Here is a 15,447-nt window from a genome sequence, read left to right as displayed (position 1 = left end):
GAATCACGCAAAAGATTATAATTTTTTATAAGTAAGGATTGTATTATAATCTCAGTAATAAATAAGTCACCTCTATAAAGATAAATGTGTAGTTAATTGTATATAAATAAATATAAATTTCTTCCGTCAAACAAAAGTTTGAACAGTAAAATAGAAACCGTGTCTTTCTAACCCTGGACGAAACCGTTCCAAGTATTGAAGGGAAACGAGAAAGAAAATTGCAAGTCAGACAACCCCGCGTTCTGAAATAAATTCGGAAAGAAGTCCTTCACTTTTAAGAAAAAGTAAACGTAATCAAAAATGATTATATTAAAAATTAAATTACTGACAATTCTATAGGAATAGTTTGTGGGAACACTAGCGAAACAGAACCTTTCTCGTTATTTTTGACAGAGGGTGTACATCAATCTATATATCTATAAAAGTGATAATGTGCGTGTAAAGACAGCTCTCAACCTATATACTCCATAAATTTTTAATCTACAAACTTAAAATTTGGTATATAAGCGATTTAGACATGTGGAAACTTAAAGTTTCATCCTGAAAATGGGCTGTTATGGGATAAAAATTGGTACCTGAAGGGGGGGGGTCATTTGATTTTATCTGTCAATTGTTTCACGACTGCGCATGCGTGAATCGTTCAGATAACAGCTTCCTTATGTTAAGAATAAGTGGGGTTGAAAACACTTTGAAAAACCGTGGAAAGCTAGTCTAATGGTTATCGTACTTGACTCACTATCTTTAGGGTTTTGGTTTCGATCTCAGCTCGATCAATTTTTTTTTACTTACAAGAAGTAGACCGTTTAGAAAAACATAATACTCGCATGCGCATATCTCCGTTTTTTTGCGTTTTTTTTTTTTTACTTATTTTTTTTTTAAATGTTTGTATATATTTATCATTTCGTATAAAAGAGTGTCATATGGAGTATTAAGTAGATGGTAAGACAAGCCCATTCATAATCGAACTAAATGGTAGAGCTAAATTATCCAAGAGACTGCTCAATTGGATTTGTTCACATTAGGTTTGAAGTCGATCATGTTATAGTCAGCTGGGAAGCAGACACACGGTATTGCGTTCCACAGATGGACAGTTCTAGGAATTACACTCTGCTCATGGAATTTTCGTTTAGTTTTAGGTGAAGATAAAGAGCGAGGGAAGTTGATGTTGGTCGTTACAGCTAGGCGAGTATTTGTGTTTAAATATTATGAAAGCAATGCATAAGATAGCCATTTTAATTTGTTTTATCTATATCAGATGAAGACTGAAGATCCCTCACCACCACCACAAAACAAAAAATCTTTTGAAGTTCGGCGGAGTGTGGCCTTCTTTTAAACCTCTTCCTATAAATATGATAATGCTTTTGTTATAATATTCAGGTTATCGAACGAAAAGAATCGAAATTGTTTGCATATGAATGTAAACATTATCAAATTTGAATAACATCTAAGGTCTAAGGATACGTAAAATATTGTTTATATTTTCAGGATATCCTACTACGAATATTATCAAGCACTAAACGCTTATAGTAAAGCACGGCAAACCAGAAGAATACGTAACTCAATGTCAGAAGTATGTAGTGTTCGGTCATATTGAATTTCTGATATTAAAGACAGTTTTAGATCGCTTACTCTTCTGGTTTCCCAAGTTTTAATTTATTCATGTATTAAATTGTTAGGTGAAAGTACAGAATAGTTATAGTCCCTTTTATCCATGTTTAGAATATCTTTGTAAATAACGTCAGTTTACAGACAGTGCTGAAATAATGTTTAGAAAGCCATTTTTAACATGGAGAGGGTGAACTTTTACCTAGCAATTTAATACATTTGGAAACTGAAACTCTCACCGGATGTTACAGATAAAGTTTAGTATCTCCTGACCGAGTCGGGTACTTTTGATTTGCTTTAAGCATTAATATACAATATATCATTGACTATATTTCGTATGAAGTGTGAATGGCGCCGCCTTGTTCAATATGGCCAGTTTTTAATGATGTTGCGAGACGATTGGCTGGATCAGGAGAATAACGGGAAACATCAGGCGAAATTGTATTTTTCTGCAACCTGTAAGAAAAAGAAGCAAAATTAAGATTGACAAATTCAGAAAATGTGAAAATATTTCAATAAATATAGATATAAGATTTAAAAAAACATGCCACATTTGACACTTTGATTTTATCATATTGCACAAAATGCTTTTAATTTTACTTTAGTTTTTATGATAATCTATTGTATCAGCATTATATCATTATTTTAGTTTTTATTACATCATCATTATTATATTGTTTTTACTAAAGTATATCTTCAAACATTCATTGAGGTTTCTGCTTGCAAAGTCTAAACATAATCAAACACAGAAACCTTTTTTCCCTTCTATATAATTGGAAATTATTTCTGACTGTATGTTATGTATTGTGTCGCAATCTTATTTTTTGTTGATGCCAAAGTTTGCGTAAGCAACATCACTAAGGGATTTATTGAGTCCACATGGCTAGAGATAAACAGATAATACCCAAAATTTAAAAAAAAGAGTGAAACTATTACAGAATTCGAACCTATGCCTCAAATAGATCGTTTGACAAACGAGCCAGTATGTATAAAGAAAGGCTAAATTATACAAACAATATCCAAACTTGGAGACACAGGGTCGATTCCTGTATGGGTTTCATTTTTTATTTTATGGTGTTCTTCAGAATAAAATCCTTTTAGTTATATTACCTGCGAAATAATTAAGATAAAAAAACAGCGTAATAGACAACAAGCATGTGATAAAGATTAGTAATAGTCAGTTACTTAATTACGGCCATTGTCAGGTTGAAACCGAGGGTTTCATAAGATCGGCGAATCTAATCCACGCAGAACAGAACCATCAATAGAATGAATGACTGGTGATTGTGAAAGCTTTAAATTGTATTTATGAGGAATAGAAGGCAGACTGAACTATCAAACCTAGTAGACAAACGAGTCTAAGAAAACACCAGCTCTTATATTACAGCAACAATAATAATCTGATTTATAAATTTCACTATGTCTATCTGTCGGTCTCCATTTTTTCAAAGTGCATCGTCTCAGACGCAAGGTCACAGATTGGCGCGAGGAGAATCAAACGATTGCAATTTTGGTGGACCGTTCTTTTGTGGAGGTTTTAGCCGGTAAAAATGACGGCTGAGACATCAAAATTGAAAAAAGGAAGTTGGCAGGCGTAAGTTTACTTAAAGTGCTCTTATAGGGATGCGCAAATATATACATTTATGCGTTAAAGTCGGTTCATTTTTAACTATTTATCTGTCTTACGATAGCTCACACGGTAATAACTAAAGCTGGAGAGTTTAATGTTTTGATTTCGATTCTATTTGATGGCACCTAAGATATATATATATATATATATATATATATATATATATATATATATATATATATACACACGCTCACACTTTTTAAATCAGTACTATATATTAGATACAATATGACAAAGAATTGGTTCTATAATAAATACAAAATCTGCATAAATTAAAATATCACACTTATTTTACGACCCGGCAGAGCCAGTCACCCTACTAGTATTATTAATAACAAGTGCAATGATTTTGTGTAAATCCCTTTTTGTTTATTCATAAATATGATGATGATACATATGAAATGTGGCACAACGCCAAAAATGGAGGATAACTTGACTTAACTAGTCACAATCACCAAAACAAAGTGTAAATTTCTCGTTATATATGAGCAAAGTATTAGTGTTTCTCAACGTCTAAACCTTTGATGACACGTGACCCATTTATCAAGTATTTCAACATCCGTCACCGCTGTACTTAAAAAAAATTAAGATTTTGTTTTATTAGGTTGGTGCAAAAATAATGTTTTTGACGTTCAGCTTCATGTCGAAAAACGATATTTTGGCGTCAACCTAATGTTTTTTTTATTATTTTATTTAGCTCTTATTCTGTTCTGGTGTGATCCTTATAAAATTTAATGAGTGTTTTCATATAACTTGAAACGGATTAGGTGATTTACGTGTAAAACGCCCTTCAGGTTACGACAATTTCAAGGTATGAAATCCAAGCCGGAACCAATTAATTTCTTATCTAGAAGTTCCGCTGTATATAAAAATTAAATAACTTTTCTCATGGCTAAAGTCTTGTCACTTTATTTATACGTTGCAAGTTTCTGCATTTTGAATTACATTTTTCCGGCGTTCTATTATTGTTTCCCAATTGAAAGTCCGTGGCCCTCTTATGAGGCCATACGTCGACGTTTGAGAAATGCTGCTTTTATAAAGTTTCAAATGTATGTAATCGGTAACATTTATACGAAGTCATACCGCCTTTGGCGATATTTAGTTAAACATTAAAAGACATTAAAAATCTAACATATTTCATTTCATCATGTTATTAACGAAATAAAAAGCGAAAACAAAAGACTATACTTCCTTGTCGGTCATGACGAATAGTAAATAGTAATCTTCTATAACATAAATTTCACCTGTGTTTAAATGTATGTATGCCTAAAATTTTCGACAGAGGCGACGGATTTTCACGAGATTGATATCATTTTGAAGCTAAACCCTTCAGACGATAAAATATCGAAAAAGTGGTTAAAAACAATCCCTTCATCCACAACTAGGCACTTTTCTAAATGGAGTGTCGCTTTTTTCGCCGATATTTTCGAAAGGCTTTCCATCTTTGCGATTGACTAGCGTTAATTTAAACCTACGTCACTTCCGGTTTGTCCAAGGGCGTAACAACAAAGACGTCACTTTTTTTCACGTTATTTTTCCCCTTCGCAGTACAGGTTCGAGCCTGCTGCCTACTACCCCCCCCTTTTTTTGCTCAATCCACACCTCCAAACACCTGGGTAACGCCGGACACCCAGGCTAGACCATAATAAAAGTAATCCAAGCAGTGTCGATTGGCTCAATATGCTTTGTTAATTTAAAGAAATAGGAAACGATAGAATGGCTGTAAAAAAGAAAAGGGAATCTATCTTCTATCAGTAGTCATCTTAAAATGTTAACGAATTATTGGATTCTCAGGATATGAATTATAACGCCTTGCGGATCAAGTAGCAGACTACGTTCAATATTTATGCGTAACATCCAAAATCGCCTATTGTAACAGATGTATTTTGTTAATAGAAAAAAATTAGTAATTGTGTGCGTCTATTTGGCACAAGGCTAGAGGCTTTATATCCTTGCAACGGCGCGTTATTTTTCAGCTGAAATGCGTCCATGTTTATTGTGTATAATATATACCTCATGTTAAGATATTCAAGAGTGATACTTTATATATTTAACGAGGTTATTAAGCGTACTGAATAAAAGAGCAAAATATATTTTAATAATATAAACAAATTTACATGGTCGGTTAAAACCAGAAGCTTTTTTTTTCGTTAGGACTGGCTTGTTCTGTGGAAAGCAACCATTCATTAAGTTTTCTGACGAGGACTTTTGGTTTTAACCGACTATTAGCATGTCTAGTGTCGCGACTATGTATATTTGTTATATATATATTACATACACGCCAAAATGACGGAAAAGTATACGCGCCAGTGTTTGCACTAATATGCACACAAAATCACGTCAGTAATTTAATTTTTCTAATAAAAATTATCATTTTTGATGACCTAAAGAGTAATAATTATCCAGTTTATTTATTTTTTATTATTTAGAGTAGAGCTTTCTTTTCAAATGCAGGTACTTATACAAAATACGGACCGTGCTATTTTTGTTTAATAGAATTTTCAAGTTTCGTTTAATTTTTACAGTATCTTTTTCATCGTTAACTTGTTAGGTGAAAGTGTTACATATAGGGGTTTCATTAAAAGAGAGTCTTAGAGATAAAGAGATGTTGTTGTAAGTAAGACAGTTCTAGGTTCTAGAGAGATTGTTCATGTTATGAGAGATTGTTCATGTTATTAAAATGTTCTTTACTTAGACGTGTTGAGGAAGGAGAAAGCTCTTAGAATGATGAGATAGTGTTCACTGTTCAGACATTGTGTAGACATGTGATGTCGAGACGTGTATGTAATGACATTTTATAACACAAATATATAATACAATTTTCACTTTACCTTTTTGTAAGAATCATAAGACAAGACGACGTTTTACCAAAACACAGATGAGTTTATTCTTCACACGACCGGCCGTGGTTTCCTCATCAAGAATTCAAAGCTTCACATTTTAGTTTCAAAGTGACGTCTCGCTTCCTAGACGTTCGAGTTCCAAACTCCAGACTCTCTCTGAGTTTCTCACCGACTGTCTCTCACTGACTGTCTTCTTTTACTCTAAAGTTTTTTCTCTATAAATAGAACTTTCTATTTTCCATGACGTCATACACATGTTAAAACATGTGCCTTCTTTCACGTTTTCTGGACATGCGTGTCAAAAACTTTTCCTTTTTCTACAAAAGGAATTTTAACCTATACTCAGTAACCTATTTTTCCAATATGTTAAAAACATTATCTTATAGCTACATTCTTTCAATTAAAAATTTCATAACAAACTTGCAGTTCACATTCTTTTCTTGAAATATTTTATCTCTATTCTAAACAATCGTTTGTTTTACATTTTTAAATTCTCACACGTAATCTATTTCTAAACCTAAATTACGAGGTTCGAATTTCGTCTATTGCTATTTCATTTTCATTTTAACTAATCTCTCTATTTTTATACTTACATGAAAAGGGGACAGCCCTTATCATGTAACAAAAGTATAGAATTTAAAACGTTCTCTCCCAATGTTTAAAATGAATTTCTAAACGCTATTTCCGCAAAAGTAGATGAGGGCCTTCGGACTTACTTTCTCACTTCCCCTTACCACTTGAAACGTTTTTGTCGGGGCTAAATAAAAAGGCACATCTATATATATATATTTTTTTAATTCGCTAACGTTTATGTGACGGAATGGATTCATATTTTAAAAGAAATCCGCATTGGTTTTTAATCAAAGTGGAGTTTTGTAAAAAAAAAAAATTACTAAAACGTTCTGGACTTTACAGGTTTTTTCATGCGTCCAAGTGTCGATAAAAAGACTGTCTACTCCAATCTGAGATAACATTTCATTTTCATCGCTCAGATCAAACGGACGTCTTATAATCTCTGTATTATTAAGAAATAAAAAAGATACCTTTTCAGCAAGATGTGCAGGTATAAGCAAATCAGTCGTAATAATCGTCCTGAAGATAGTTATCTTAAAGTATTTAGCCAAATAATTGGCCGCTTTTAAAAAGAGTTTATTATCAAGAGGTGAGACTTGGTTTCAGACCGGAAGTGAAGACAGGAAGGAAGAAGAAAAATAAAACTGACATAAGAGAAAATGAATTCTATTTAAACATTGAACTCTATATTAAGGTTTAGAAATAAATACAGTCCTGTCACCGTAATTCTTCTTCAAACCGGAAGTACTTCCGCTTTCTTCAAATTTAAAAGAGTCAGGTTTCAATAAAACAAGATATATCACTTTAGATTTGCTTTGTTTCACAACATATCTATGAGAGGGGAAGTATTAAATGTCGAAACAAGTCATTTGTAAAAGAGCCCTTAAACATAACTTATTTTTCGATATCTGGAGAGAGAGTCTATTAAGTTTCATGGTTGTGTCGTAGTGCAAGTAAACGAAGTAGATCTGAATGGATTTGAACTCGCCTAAACAGATTCCAGAATTAGCGTCTGTATGCATTATATCATTCGTGGGCCCGCTTCATACCATTGTTTCCATGTTTTAGAGTATTTTTCAAACAACTGTTTTAATGTAAAAGATATTTACTTCCTTCCTACCACATGAAGATGTGACAGAAGGTCGGAAGGTGGGGAGAATAAAGTTAGCGCTCCTAAAGGAGGAGCGCTTTGAGTAACCCTGCCGACATTCCTCGGTAGGGGTGCCTCTGGCAGTAAGCAATAAACTTACTTTACTCGAAAAAAGGGGAGGACCAGCAATACACCTCGGTTAACAAGGCAAAACCCATTTCAGGAATGATCTAGAATGTTGGCTTTTGGGACAGAGGAAAAAAATTATCCAGCTGTAAGATAATTAGTCTTTAAAATAAAAAATTATATATATATTTGTATGCGTATGCATATTTGTTTAAAATATTTTGCCTACTAAACTGTCAGTTTTTGGTCTACAGACTTGAAACTTAATAGAATATTCGAACCCATGGAGACAAAATGTATGAAAAACAGAAAACAATTCAACACAATAAGAAATAAAGAAACAAATGTGATATTTGACCGGGTTCTTCTGAATCAACGAAGATCTTCAGAAAAAGAAGACTGGCAAAACTTGCGGAGAAGCTCTGTTTTACGGTTGTTATAAAAATGGAACAGAAAGTTAAATTTTGTTCAGTTTTAATCTTTTCTTTTAACTTGCTCAAAAATAATCAAAACATAATATTTAACAATCGTACTTTTTATATAAAAAATAAAGACGATTTAAAAAAAATTTTTTATGAAATTTTATTAACAAAAATGAAATTAATTTTTAAAACAAAAAAAAGGTCAATTTGGTATACCTTTTTCGTATTTTTTATTTATGATTTTTTTTACATAAATCCAACTCATCGTTCACATTGGAAATGTCGACTTTTATAGGTTTTCGTATACGCTTACAACGAACCCCCCCCAACCTCCCCATGTTAAGATCGGCTTCAGGAATAAACACCCCAACCTTGTCAGCATACCCGAAAACCTAGAAAAGTTGACATGTCGAATGTGAACGGTAAGTTTGATGTAAAACGGAACGAAATTTAAATTTCTGTTCCATTTTTTAAAACAACCGTAAACGGAGTGTTCTCCGCAAGTTTTACTCAAAAACTTGATATAAGTATTGATATGCTTCTAAAAATATATTTAGATAGTGAACATTGTATAAGAACAGCTGCAGCAGGTGCTTACGAATGTTTTCCAAGAAAACAATTTTATTCCAGTAAAATCTGAAACCATTATTAAGCTGTTACAGGTGTAAACTTTTACGGATTTATCCGGGGTTTTTTTTTTTTTCGTTTGTTCTTTTATTTTAATTGAAGAAGAGGAATTAATTTTTCTGAAAGCGTTTATTGATTCGAATGAAACTGGTAAAATCTTCTTTTTTTTTTTTAAATTTTTCCTCATATTTAATTATGTTTTCTGTTATGTGTGTGTGTGTGTGCGTCTCTCTCTCTCTCTCTCTCTCTCTCTCTCTCTCTCTCTCTCTCTCTCTCTCTGTGCGCTCGCGCAAGTGAGAGGTTGGAATATCCAATAGTATGGTATAATGATATAATTATTTGATGTTTCAGCATAACATTTTTTACAACACAATCTCCGAAGAAAATATATACCTAAAACGTTATATAGAATAAATAAAGCTCTGCCTTTTAGTAACCCGTATCCCATATTATATAACTAAACGTACTCGGCGGAATACAGATATGTTAAAATTAAATGTTAAAAAGTGCTTATAGGGAAGTTATCTCGAAGGTACACACTAACTTTAAGTTATTTCGTTTATGCGAAGAAAGAAAAATGATCCTAGTCAAAATTACATGATATACACTTCAAAATTTTATTGTAAAATAAATGAAAAAAATGCTTATATTAAAATATGTATTTAAGTTTTAAATTCGTCACATCTACGCCGATTAAGCGCGCTTATAGAACTTTCAAACTCTCGAACATTTATAGAGATAATCTTGTGGATATAACCCCGATAATACATTACGATTATTTATTTGTATATATTAGTGATGGGACAATTCTAATATTTTTTTTCCAATTCCGATACAATTTCCGATTTCGTAATAAATTCCCGATTCCGATTCTTTATAAATCTCTAAATATTTAACTTTAAAGTTACTAATGTTAGCTGATTACCGTAAAATCATTAAATATGCAAATATTTTCCCAAACGTAAGAATACACTTGCGGAGGGGGCGGGCTGATCTATATATTTTAGTTTTTCTGGTAGTTTAAAACCAATAGATGTATATTTTAACATTACTACCAGCAATGTTAGATTTTATTTTAAATAAGATCAAATAAAAAGGACAATTGAAAGAATCGTTTTTGGCACTGGGAAATGGGGACAAAATTTTCTGATTCCCGATTAATTGTCTCAACACTAGTATATATATATATATATATATATATATATATACATATATATATATACATATATATATACATATATATATATATATATATATATAATTCGTGGAACTAGTTACACTATTTATATAGGAAGTGTGTTCAATGTCGGTGTTTGAGCGTTGGTGTATCTAACTTTGAAAAATATGACAACCAGTTTCTTGCATAGAATATATCTCGTTCTCCAACTTTCATACATGCATATATATATATATATATATATATATATATATATATAATTTTATATATATATAATATATATACACACACACACACAAATTGGAAACAGCGTTTATTAACCGTTAAAGACCAACATAATCATCAAAGAGTATGACTACAAGTAGAAACGTTTAATTATATTTTGATGCGCTTAAATTAAAACAAAATTTAACGATATATAAAGTTGCTATTATATATATATATATATATATATATATATATATATATATATATATAAACAAACGGTTATTCAGGGATCTCTCTCTCTCTCTCATAAGAGAGAGAGAGAGAGAGAGAGAGAGAGAGAGAGAGAGAGAGAGAGAGAGAGAGAGAGAAATCCCTGAATAACCGTTTGTATAGTTTTAGGTTAAAATAGCTATGTAAGTATGTTTTAAATAATTCTAATTAAAAAAGATATTCACATCTTATGACGTATCAAAGCAACTTTTAAATTGTCTACCGTTAAAACTTTAAAATATTAACGTATTTTACTATTAATATATATAACGTTACAATTTAAAAGGAATGATGTAATTTTGATAAAACTATTAAGAACTCGATAATAAGCGTGGCAGACAGACCAACAGACAGAGCCACTTATAGATATACATGGACACATCTAAAAACAACTCAAACTAGAGACTGTGATAATATAGAATTGAAAATGACTTTAAAGAGAATATTACTTACGATATGTTGCTTGCTTATCGATGTAGACTTGATGAAGAATAAACAAAGGGGGCTCGAATTCATATATTCTCTTGAAGAAGTTGAAGTTTTGTTTTGGGGGAGGGGGTTATCTAGCTTGAACTATTTTTCCGTCGCCCCCCCCCCCAAAAAAAAAGTTTTGACTGCCGTCAGGTTGAGATCGCTCTTGTCTATGAGACTCTGAAACACACGTCTGGCCTATATTAAATCCTCCGAGGGGCGCAGCGATTATATCTCCCTCCCACAAGATCGACTTCACAGTCGACTGAATGCATGGAATCTTGGGCAAGTAGTTTGAAAATACCTGTGTTAATAAAATATACACCCACTATTACCTCCATTTATAGCAAATATTTAAATGTTTAAACTTGTTATTCAACCGGAATGAAATTCAGATTTATTAAACAGGAACACTTAAAAAAAATTTTTTTTTATTTTGTTCGTTGCGTAGGATTGATTGTAGGATTGCATAAGAACATAAGATTGCAATTAACTGCTCACACTCACTGTGTGTGCGCGCATATGCTGAAAGCAAAGTGTGTGGCAGTAATCATGGGCTGCCCCACATTAAAAATGAACTTGTGTCAAATTTTGCTCTCGTGTGGAAGCAAATAGAGTAATCATGAACATGGGCTGCTGAGCCCGTTCGTAATCTGTACCAGCACCAGCTCTATCGCCGATATTTAGAACTCTTCCCCTTGCATAAATTATTACATCGGCTGAAGAACCGGTCACATTTGATAGCTATAATCGGGATAAGTTTCAACAGATAGTATCGATGAATGACCATAAATATGTAGCTCACATTAAAAAAATATATGCTCTTACTCAAATAATTGAGCATTCTTTGAAACCTCTAGAATTATACAGTGCCAAGCGCCATATATATATATATATATATATATATATATATATATATATATATATATATATATATATATATTGTGTGTGCGTGTGTGTGTGTGTAAAAAGTACTGTATGAATTTGGGGGCCTCATATATCTTTATATTTCGTTGAATGCGACGGAAAATTTATATCTGCATATTTTTGTCTTGGTCCTTTCTAATTTCCTCGTGCATTTTTTTTTTTGTTTCAGACGGAATCAGGCCGATGTATCTGCTAAATTCATTTATAACCTTAGTACTTTCGGATAAAAAAAAGAATAAAAGAAAAAAAAGGTTATAAGTGAATATGGCCAGTTCTCGATTAAAGCAAGATAATACAAAAGGTAATTAGAATGGATCAAGAGTCAAAACTATGCAGACGTAAATTGTCAGGAATATATAATGTATAATTAGAAGAATACTCGTCCCAGGAAGGGTAAAATTAATTCCCTGGACAAAACAAGTTTGCACCGTTTCATACCCTCACACGAAGATTCAAATCAAGATAAAATGCTATTAAGCCTCATGTGTACAATCTGTATTTCAGTTGTGATTTAAAAAAGTCATTACACCATTTTGATTTTTTTAAATGTCTAAAATTTAAGACTAAGCATTAGACCCCCCCGCCCCCCCGCCGCCAATTCTAGGAATCTTTCTTCATTTGTTTTTGATAATTACACTGTGCAACACTCAAAAAGGTACAGGGCATCTGTGACCATTTTTATATGACAATGGCAGGGAAAATCCATTTCTGGCCATTTTTGTCGGATTAGGTACAGATTTTTGCAAAATTATTACTTTCAATAATTTGGCGGAGAATTATTGATATGAGTGATGAACATGGCAAAGGATTCCATGAAGATATTTCAGTGATGGAGAAACGTTTTTAAGGAAAATGTAACCTTGGTATGTTGGCAGACTACTGCTGGAATATATAAAGGGAGAATGACACTAAACGCAAGATGGTTAAGAGGAAAAATGTTGTTTAAACTGACAACTCCGTGCTTTTCATTCATAACCAATAATGATAAAATATTATTTATATTACATGAAACGGTGTCTAATCTGGAGAAATAAAGATCAGGTTTAGTATCAGGATACTTTTCTTACACTGAAACAGGTTTCATGTAGGATGTATTTTTTTAACCTGAAATTTGATGCACAGCGTTATAAATCATATTGCAAAATAATTGTGCCCTGGGTTACCACTCAAAATATCACAAAATAAAAATTTGGTGACTATTTATAAATTGATGTCTACTAACTATCTTTTATATCTGAATTTTCACGAAGAACTGCCACCCATCTTTGTAATTAATAAAACTTGTGAAAGGTATAAAAGTATCTATTCCATCTATTTACAGGTCAAAAAGTAAAATGTCAGTCATTTTGACAACAAAAACTAAAGGACTTAGAAAAAAATCACATAAAATGATCATAAAGATTGAAATGATCTTTAATAAAATTAGTCACCTCTTTTTATACATCTCTCTCTCTCTCTATATATATATATATATTATATATATATATATATATATATGTATATATATATATATATGTATATATATATATATATATCATGATTCTTTCAGGGGTACAAAATTTATATAATACAATTATGAAAGGAAGATGAATATTCATGATTTAAACGTTTAGAAAATTATATATATATATATATATATATATATATATATATATATATATACTAGCAAAAGTACCCGTCGTTGATTGGGTCCAAAAACAACCTACAGAAAATGGACTCTGATTTATGAAAGTATGATAGGTTATGGAAAGCAAGGGTTGTAAAGAGATAGCTTCGAATTTAGGGGTATCAAAACCAAAGCAAAATATGATGAAAGTAAAAATAAAATAGATAACCCCCATAATTTATTATACCATACCTGTTCACACTGAAATACTTATCACAATAGTCTGTGGATCTATATTAAAAAACCTTGTTAAACTTTGTGACATGTTTCCATTCTATGGAGGTCAGGCGCGAACAAACACCTCATAATTTTATTATACATATTTCGTCAAACTGAAACATAATTATCCAAGTATACTTACGCAGATAGATATGATAAGTCTTTATTAAAGTTTGTGCCTATTTCCATTCTATGGAAGGGGGCAGGCGCGAAGGCAGACCCCACAATTTTATTATACCATCCCTATTTAAGTTAAAACATACGTATCAAAGTATTCTTATATACATCTATATCAAAAACACTTGTAAACGTGTTTTTATTTTTTTTATTTTTTTGTTTCCATACTTTGTGGACCAGGCGCGTACGCAGTGTCTCAATACATCTTCTACCATTATATGTGATCAGTTTTCTATAATAGTCAACCATATAGGAGCCTATTCCTGACCACACACACACACACACACACACACACACACACACACACACACACACACACAGACGTTCAGCTTTATATATATATATAGTAAGTTATAAAAATATATATGGCAATTTTTATAACTTACTACCTAGCTCTGCCTATGTATTGAGCACTGTTGAAGTAAATACTTAAAGTTCACGCATAAAATAATACTCTCGTATATTAATTTATGCGATTAAATGAAGTAGTCATATATATATATATATATATATATATATATATATATATATATATATATATGAGAGAGAGAGAAGAAAAGCTGCCTCTACCAAGCATTGTTAATAATTTAAAAGTGTATAAATATTAAGCAGTGGATTTTCCAAATAACTGAGGACATTATGAAGCGAATAGAAAATCTAAGATGAAGAACGTGCTTCTAAGACGTTCAATTTGATCCTCTATTAAATACGTTACATAAAACAGGTTGCTTATGTGATGAAACTAAATTTTAATAAGATGCTGCTGATTCTACTGTTTTTACAACCATTACTTCAATATATCACCAGTGTCATATAATTCAGAGTGGGATACAATTTTTTTAGAGAAATTTAATAGATCCGATTTTTGTTTTCGTTTTTAAGAAGATTGGTCACGTTTATACAAAGGTCGCTGATTAAATCAGAATAAAATTTTGGTATTGTAAACAGTATCACACACACACACACACACACACACACACACACACACACACACACACACACACACACACACACACACACACACACACACACACACACACACATATATATTTGACAAAAAGTCTATATTCCATATTCCAAGATGTTGCTCATCATACCGTTTGTTTCTTTCATCATGCTAAAATGTTTTATTCTTGACAGACCTGTTTCGTAGCGTAGAAACAATCATAATTATTATGTCAATTTTTTTTTAATATTTTCCGCCCTGACTCATCAGAAGAATAACTATCAAATTCAAAAAAAAAAAAAAAAATCCGAAGAGTAGTTGCAACTGTGTTTTATGATATCTAAGCCATCTTTGATTTGTGCGTATATATATATATATATATATATGCTAGTTAACATGTCGCCGAATAGATCTTGTAATCTTATTATTATTAAATTTACTTATATATACCATTAATATTTCATTTTGCTA

At 31.7% G+C, this 15,447-nt stretch overlaps 1 long non-coding RNA gene across 3 annotated transcripts in view; it reads right to left on the bottom strand.

The window, feature by feature from the left end:
- Nucleotides 1–839: 839 nt before the first annotated feature.
- The window catches only part of LOC145276980 (uncharacterized), a 38,995-nt gene continuing 24,387 nt past the window's right edge, over nucleotides 840–15,447 (bottom strand). The window contains exons 1-2 of one of the 3 annotated variants that reach the window (XR_013868073.1): nucleotides 11,024–11,264; nucleotides 840–2,061 (exon numbers count right to left, since the gene is read on the bottom strand). This is a non-coding gene — a long non-coding RNA (uncharacterized LOC145276980). Of the gene's footprint in view, nucleotides 2,062–11,023; nucleotides 11,265–15,447 lie in introns of those variants that run through there. The other 2 variants (XR_013868072.1, XR_013868071.1) reach the window with 2 other exon arrangements.

This window comes from Euprymna scolopes, chromosome 5 (assembly GCF_053919585.1).
Source record: "Euprymna scolopes isolate OS-2025 chromosome 5, ASM5391958v1, whole genome shotgun sequence".
NCBI lineage: Eukaryota > Metazoa > Mollusca > Cephalopoda > Sepiida > Sepiolidae > Euprymna > Euprymna scolopes.
The sequence above is the reverse complement of the archived record's forward strand: the minus strand, read 5'-3'. Positions and strand labels throughout refer to the sequence as shown.